Source organism: Physeter macrocephalus, chromosome 16 (assembly GCF_002837175.3).
Source record: "Physeter macrocephalus isolate SW-GA chromosome 16, ASM283717v5, whole genome shotgun sequence".
NCBI classification, from domain to species: Eukaryota; Metazoa; Chordata; class Mammalia; order Artiodactyla; family Physeteridae; genus Physeter; species Physeter macrocephalus.
The window spans coordinates 62,351,449-62,358,847 of NC_041229.1; the positions used below are offsets into that span (position 1 = coordinate 62,351,449).

At 44.9% G+C, this 7,399-nt stretch overlaps 1 protein-coding gene across 2 annotated transcripts in view; it reads left to right on the plus strand.

Moving 5' to 3' along the window:
• The window catches only part of SYT9 (synaptotagmin 9), a 196,336-nt gene that overhangs the window by 51,004 nt on the left and 137,933 nt on the right, over nucleotides 1-7,399 (plus strand). The gene's annotated exons all lie outside the window — the stretch shown is intronic.

Sequence of the window (7,399 nt, forward strand, 5' to 3'; positions counted from 1 at the left end):
ACTTCATTTAGTTTTTTTCTGGGGTTTTATCTTGTTCCTTCATCTGGTACATAGTCCTCTGCCTTTTCATTTTGTCTGTCTTTCTCGGAATGTGATTTTCATTCCACAGGCTGCAGAATTGTAGTTCTTCTTGTTTCTGCTGTCTATCCTGTGGTGGATGAGACTATCTAAGAGGCTTTTGCAAGCTTCCTGATGGGAAGTACTGGTGTTGGGTAGAGCTGGGCGTTGATGTGCTGGGCAGAGCTCAGTAAAACTTTAATCTGCTTGTCTGCTAATGGGTGAGGCTGGGTTCCCTCCCTGTTGGTTGTTTGGCCTAAGGTGACCCAACACTGGAGCCTTCCTGGGCTCTTTGGCTCTTTGGTGGGGCTAATGGCAGACTCTGGGAGGGCTCACACCAAGAGTACTTCCCAGAACTTCTGCTTCCAGTGTCCTTGTCCCCACGGTGAGCCACAGCCACCCCCCACCTCTGTAGGAGACCCTCCAACACTAGCAGGTAGGTCTGGTTCAGTCTCCTATGGGATCACTGCTCCTTCCCCTGGGTCCCGATGCGTACACTACTTTGTGTGTGCCCTCCAAGAGTGGAGTCTCTTTTTACCCCAGTCCTGTCGAAGTCCTGCAGTCAAATCCCACTAGTCTTCAAAGTCTGATTCTCTAGGAATTCCTCCTCCCGTTGCTGGACCCCCAGGTTGGGAAGCCTGACGTGGGGCTCAGAACCTTCACTCCAGTGGGTGAACTTCTGTGGTATAAGTGTTCTCCAGTTTGTGAGTCACCCATCCAGCAGTTATGGGATATGATTTTAACGTGATTGCGTCCCTCCTACTGTCTCATTGTGGCTTCTCCTTTGTCTTTGGATATGGGGTATCTTTTTTGGTGAGTTCCAGTGTCTTCCTGTCAATGATTGTGCAGCAGCTATTTGTGATTCCAGTGCTCTCGCAAGAGGGAGTGTTCTACCTCGTTTTAATCTCACACATTCATCCTCAAGTAACTTCCTATGATAGGTGCCTGGAGAGTAATCTTTCTGACTTCTTGTAAGTCTGAAAGTGACTTTTTTGGCCCTCACACTTGATTGATAGTGTGTTTGGGTATAGAATTCTAACTTGATCGTAATTTTTCCTCAGAAGTTTGCAAGCATTGTTCCATTATCTATTTTTTAAGTCCAATGCCGGTATGGTTCCAATGTCTTTGAGTTCATATTATTTTGGGTCTCTTAAACTTTTGTGATTTTTCTCTGATTTTTATGTTTGGAAATTTCACAATTATGGACCTAAGGTAGGGTTATTTTACTATAGGTGCTTGGTGAACCCCTATCAATTTGTCCTTCAATTCTAGGGAATTTTTTTTTAATTGATGACTTTTACCTTCACTTTCTGTGTCCTAACCTTCTGGAAAACTTAGATATCAGACTTCCTGGTACATATTGTATAGCTCATAATTGTTTTACCTTAGTTTCCTGAATCTTTGGTTCATATTCAGGTACATGTTCCCTGACTTTACCCTCTTTTGAATTTTTTATTTGTTTTAGCAATCATGCTATTTTGTCCCTACGAAGCTTGTCTTATTTTATTCTCCATTTCATTTACTAGTAGTCCACCCTTATTTTATGGAAATACATTGTGGAAATTTCCTGTGAATGAAATGTTTTAAAAGTTCCTGTTTCCTTCCTGAGTTCTCTCTGTTTCCTCTGGGAACATTTTTTTTTTGCTTCTATATGTTAATGTTGCTGTAAGATTTCTCTATATGGCTGGTGATTCTTTGCAATTTAGTCATATTTAATAATGAGGCGGTAGGAAAGCTGACCATAAGGCTATGTATCTATGAGGGAGTGTTTACTTAAAGGGGATTATAAGGGATTCCATTTTTTTTTCAAGAATATGGAGGATTCTACTCTTGGGCACTAGTTCTTATACTAGTTGCCTTGGTTTCTCCCTAGCCAGACTGGACAGTATTTGGTGAAGATTTTCAGTCACTGCCCTCGTTTTCAGCTCAACATCTTAGTCTTAGCTGCCACGACATTGGAAATGTCTGTGCCCTGAGCCTGTATGAGTTTAGTGAGCCAGGTTGCCTGCCCCTCATGTGTATCTCCCTCTGCATTTTTTGGGGGGGGGTGGCCTGTGGCATCCTCTCCCACAGCTCCATCCACATACTGTCTTTCAGAAAAAAAAAATTTAAAACCTTGTTTGCTGATCATCCCATGCTATTTTCTTTGTGATTGTTTATACTTTTTATTTGTTTCATATTATTTAATGGGGTCAGGGTGTCAGGAAAGAGAGGATATATATGCATAAATATATATGCATATGCACCATTATGAATCACAGTCTCCCTTAAATATTTTATATACATATTTGCACTATATTTCCTTATCAACATCGAGATGAAGTATCTGTCATCTCTCCCTGCTAACAATGTAGGCCATTTAATTTGTTTTTACTTCCTTCCTTTTTCCATCTCCCACGTTTTGTAGAAATTGTTGGAATTTTATATACATATTTGCACTATATTTCCTTATCAACATCGAGATGAAGTATCTGTCATCTCTCCCTGCTAACAATGTAGGCCATTTAATTTGTTTTTACTTCCTTCCTTTTTTCCATCTCCCACGTTTTGTAGAAATTGTTGGAATTTATGTGTATAGTTACCATTCCTTTGCTCTTTAAAGTGTGTTTTCCTTAACAGTTCCATTAAACGTCATAACCTCAAAACCAGCAATTATTCAGATTTAATACACTTTATACTATCTTCTTTGCTTATCACTAATTCTTGTGATACATAGTATGTAAGTATGTATCTTATCTAGAAAGCCCTTCCCTTCTTGGGTTCTCTATTCTGACATAAATTTTTATTTATTTGGAGAATTTCCATAGCTTGTATTGCTGGAAAGGGTAGGTGAATGGTATATTTTCTGAGTCACTGATGGCTGAAAATGCCGTTCCTTTCTTCTTGTGATAATGTGGCTGGCTGTGGAATTCTAGGGCTACAGTCTCCTTTTCTTAGTTAGACCAGATGAGATCTCAGGCATGTCGGATTCTGGGTACCGCTGCAACCATGCTTCTCCCTCTTAGCCACTATTTTAAACATATCACTGAGTATAGGAATTAATTTGCCTCTCACATTATTTTATGTCAAGTGCCATTTATTCTGATGACTCAGCTTGATTGGTTAACCTCTTTCAAGTTGCTGATTTGGCCCATTTGTCCTATGATTTTGTTGTTATTGTCATCAGTGTATATACTCCTCCTGTTGCTTCACAGTTCAGCAGGGCAACTACTGTTCCTCTGTCCATATGCAGTGTAGGTGCTCAAGCTTTGTGCTCCTTGGGCAGTAATATTTGTCATTCCAGAACAAGTCTTCAGGCTTGCAGGGATCCCTTGGAATCATAGGTGTCCAGCTGGGTGTCTGCTGGGTCTAGGGGTGTCATGGTGTCTTGTGCCTGGTGTCCAGGGATAGTGCTGCAGTATATCATGTCCTGTGGTGAGGGCTAGTAGCCAGCAGAAAAGGGTTCTGATGATCAGGCACCCCCACTCCGCATCTTCCCTGGAGGGATGTTCTCCATGGCAGCTCTGGGTACGCTTTCATGCACTGTCACCCCCAACCAGCAACCCCTCTAGGGATCTGGATCACAACTCGGTTACCATTTGCCTCCTTTCATCCCCGAATCACCAGCTGGTTATTCTCTTGCCTCTTTGACAGAAGGACCAATTACGCTTTTCTATTCTTCAGAAAAATATCTTTAGAATAATAACTTTTTGATGTCGCTATGTGCTGGTTTTTTTTCAATTTTTATTGTAAAATATACATAAATGCCAAAGAATATACACACATATATATATATGTATAGAATACATGTAGTTTAAAGATCAGTAATAAAACAATTGGCCATGTACCAACCACCTAACTTAAGCAAGAACTCCTTTTCTAAATAAAGCTATTTTGTGATTCTCAGTGGATTCTCCCACTCCCTTTCCTGAGGCTGTGGGTCTGAGGTGGGTGGTATGTGTGACCTTAGTGACTCTGAAGCCGCTTTCTAGTACTTCTTTCTGAAAAAAGAGAAAAGTACAAATAGAGTTTGTAGAGGGCACCCTGAGCTGCTTGCAAGCAGAAGTTCCATCGATTACACTTAGTGGTTGGTGTGGCTGTGTGGGTCACTGTTGGTTTCTCCTGGCAGGTGCTCCCTGGCCCCCTGCTCACCTACCTGGCCCCTTTGTGTGAATGAGGAAAAGGCCTTCTTGCTACTTGCCAGACATTTTCTGTAGTAACTATATGTGCAAACATTTATCATGACTATGAATGTGACTAGCGGCTCCTGGAGTTTACAGGCCACAGCCTTAACTCACAGTAAACACAGAAGTGGCCACAGGGCCCTCTGGTGGGCTGCACCAGATGGACACTGAATGCCTGCTCAGACCAGACCCTGCTCTCATGGATCCCCCATGACTGGACTTGGGGGCAAGGTGTGTTTTGGGTGTGTGAGCTGGGAGTCAGCTAACAAGCTGGAATCGTTCTTGAGCTGGGTCAGGGCCCTATGGTTACTAGCAGAAGTGGGCCCAGGATTTCCCTTATTTAGCATGTTGCCAACACCAAGTAAATCCTGAGAGGCCATGTTGTACCAAGCTGATGAGTTCACAGCTCAGGTGGGATTCTAAATGCAGGGTGCCCATAGTCCTGGACAATCCTGGGTAAAGTCTCTTGTTGATGTGATTGTTGATATCGCCTTTTTTCCCTCTTCAAAGTATCTTAGTCTTGGACAATAAATTATACGGTCATGTTTATTAGTCAACTTTTGGCCATGGTGACAACCGCCTTTGAGACCTTAGTGACTTAAATAAAACATCAACTATTTACGTTTTGCTCATGGATCTGTGGATCAGTTTCTGCCCTGCCCCAGTCCGTGTATCAGGTTTAAGTTTGCTCCTCATTCTGGACTTTGGGCCTATGCCACAAGTCTCCCTTTATGGCACCCAGGCTGAAATATCAGCCCTATTTAAGACCTCTTCTTCTCACAGGAGAAGGTGGGAGCCCAAGAGTTCTCTGGTCAAAGGTGGCATGGGCCACATCTACTCATATTTCATTGACCGGAGCAAGTCACGTGACCAAGACCAACATCAGGGAGTTTGGATTTATGCTCCTTCCTTGGAGGGGGCATTATGGTGTGGAAGAGTGAATATTTGGTAAATAATAATATGTAATTGTCACGTCGCACCCCTAAACCTTACTGCCTTCTGGTGTATGCCTCCTCCAGCCTATGCTATTCTCCTAGTGGTGTCTGCGTCAGGACAGTGCTGAAGTGATTAACAGGATGTAGGGAGGGGATTTTGCCTCTGTTTGGATTACAGAACGTATTAAGGGGTTTTGCTGTGTTGTGGCGCTCTCGTTGGAGGAGGTGGGGGCCGATGTTTGCTGTGGCAGCCTGGTTACCTGGGAGGGGCCTCCTGCTTCCCTGTGCCCCCAGTACTACCACCTGTCATGGAAGTTTTCACCAGCAAATTTTCCATCCTGCTCTGTGAGCTCTCAGAGCCACGTGGAGCCTGTGGCCAAACCGTGCTCTCCTCCACCTCAAGTTGCGGCTCCATGAGGTGTGATTTCTGGTGCCCTGTACTTTGCCCCCACTGACTCTGTTCCTTGTCCGCCATCCCTGCCCTTTTTGCTCTGCACCTGAGATTGTTAATTTTTATTTTTCCCTCAGTGTCCCTTCATTTGCCTGTGTTAAGTGTTCAGCCCTGATTGGCTTTTCCTTTAAAACAGTCCCAGAAATTCCTCAGCATTACTCATTCACCGATGGATAGAAGGTACCTGTCCTTGTTTTCCATAGTCATATAGCTTGCATATCCCATTTCAGTGATATTTAAGGAGAGAAATGGGATAAGCAAAGATTTTGAGCTCAGTTACACATGTTGAAGCTGGAACCCACCCCACCCCCATGTTTCCAAACAGAAACATAATATTGTTTCGCCACAAGGGCAAAGATTGATTGGGAGGCATAGAGGAGATACGTTAGATCCATCACCAGCCCTGGCAGCTGGCTTTCTGTCAAGAGCGATTTTTCATGAAGAAATTGTTTTATCATTTCATAAGAATGATCAAGTACCTTCGGAGTCATGTTGAAAAGCACACAGACAGTAGGTGGTCAGCCTGGCTCCGTAGGTAAGTGACTTGCAGGAGGGGTTCTTGTGCATGCCTCAGCAGAGGTGCGAACTGCCTCATGTCATGGATTGTTAGTGTGCTGTGGATCGTTGAAGTTGTGACTTTTAAGTGAGTGAGTCCTAATTTTCTCCTTCACTAGAATATGAGTCTGTGAAGGTAGGAGTGTGTCTATCACGTTCTCCATTGTGTCTCCAAAGCCTGGCACAGTCCCTGGCATGTAATGGACAGCCAGAAAACTCTGGCTGAAGCAATACAAGTATTAATGATGGACAGTAAAGGCAGAACCTGGGGAGAATCCTTGGGGCTCCAGGATGTAATGGAGCCCAGCAAGGACAGGTAGGGGTGTCCTTTAAAGGGAGGAGTTTATAGCACCACAGTGCCAGGAATGAGTTCAGGTCGATGCCTCAGCTTCCCTGGCTCTACTGTAGGGTGGTGGAAGCCTCAAGAGGGTTGAGCTTTGTTCTGAGAGTTGGGTGCACAGCCACTGGACACTGCACTGCCATGGACCCTAGCTGAGGCCATGGGGCTGCGGTCCACGCAGCAGATGTTGTTGCCCCCACCAAAACCCCACTGCATTAACACTTGAGCACGTGCCTGCTGACCTCCAAGGCCAGCCCTGCATTTATTTGAAATGTGGGAATTTTTTGGCCACAGAAACTTACTTTGCCACCCATGCTGCAGGTTAGAAATGCCCCTTGAGAGCTGCCCTCAAATCAATGGCTGAAGGGGTTGATGTTATAAATAACCCAGTCCCCTGGTCTCTGGGGTGTGGAACCTCCCTAGCAGCTTAACCTCTGGTCTCCCACTGTGGTAACTGGCTTGATAAAGCCCCCCTTACTGGCTGCTTTCTTACTCCCCTGGATTACTTCCCTACTCTCCTACCTGGATCACTTCCCTACTTCCCTACATGTGTTTTCTTCACCTTCTAAATAAACCTCTTGCCCTTGAATACTTGTCTCAGTTCTGCTACTGGGGAAACCCAAACTATGACCATCGTCCCCGGGTCCTGGGCACCTGACCACCAGGTGGTGGGTATTCTTGAGGCTTGGGAGGACTTGAGCTTCATTTTGCTTAGACCCTTAAAAGTTCCTATCAAAAAGAGGAGGGGGGGCTTCCCTGGTGGCGCAGTGGTTGAGAATCCGCCTGCCGATGCAGGGGACACGGGTTCGTGCCCCGGTCCGGGAAGATCCCACATGCCGCGGAGCGGCTGGGCCCGTGAGCCATGGCCGCTGAGCCTGCGCGTCCGGAGCCTGTGCCC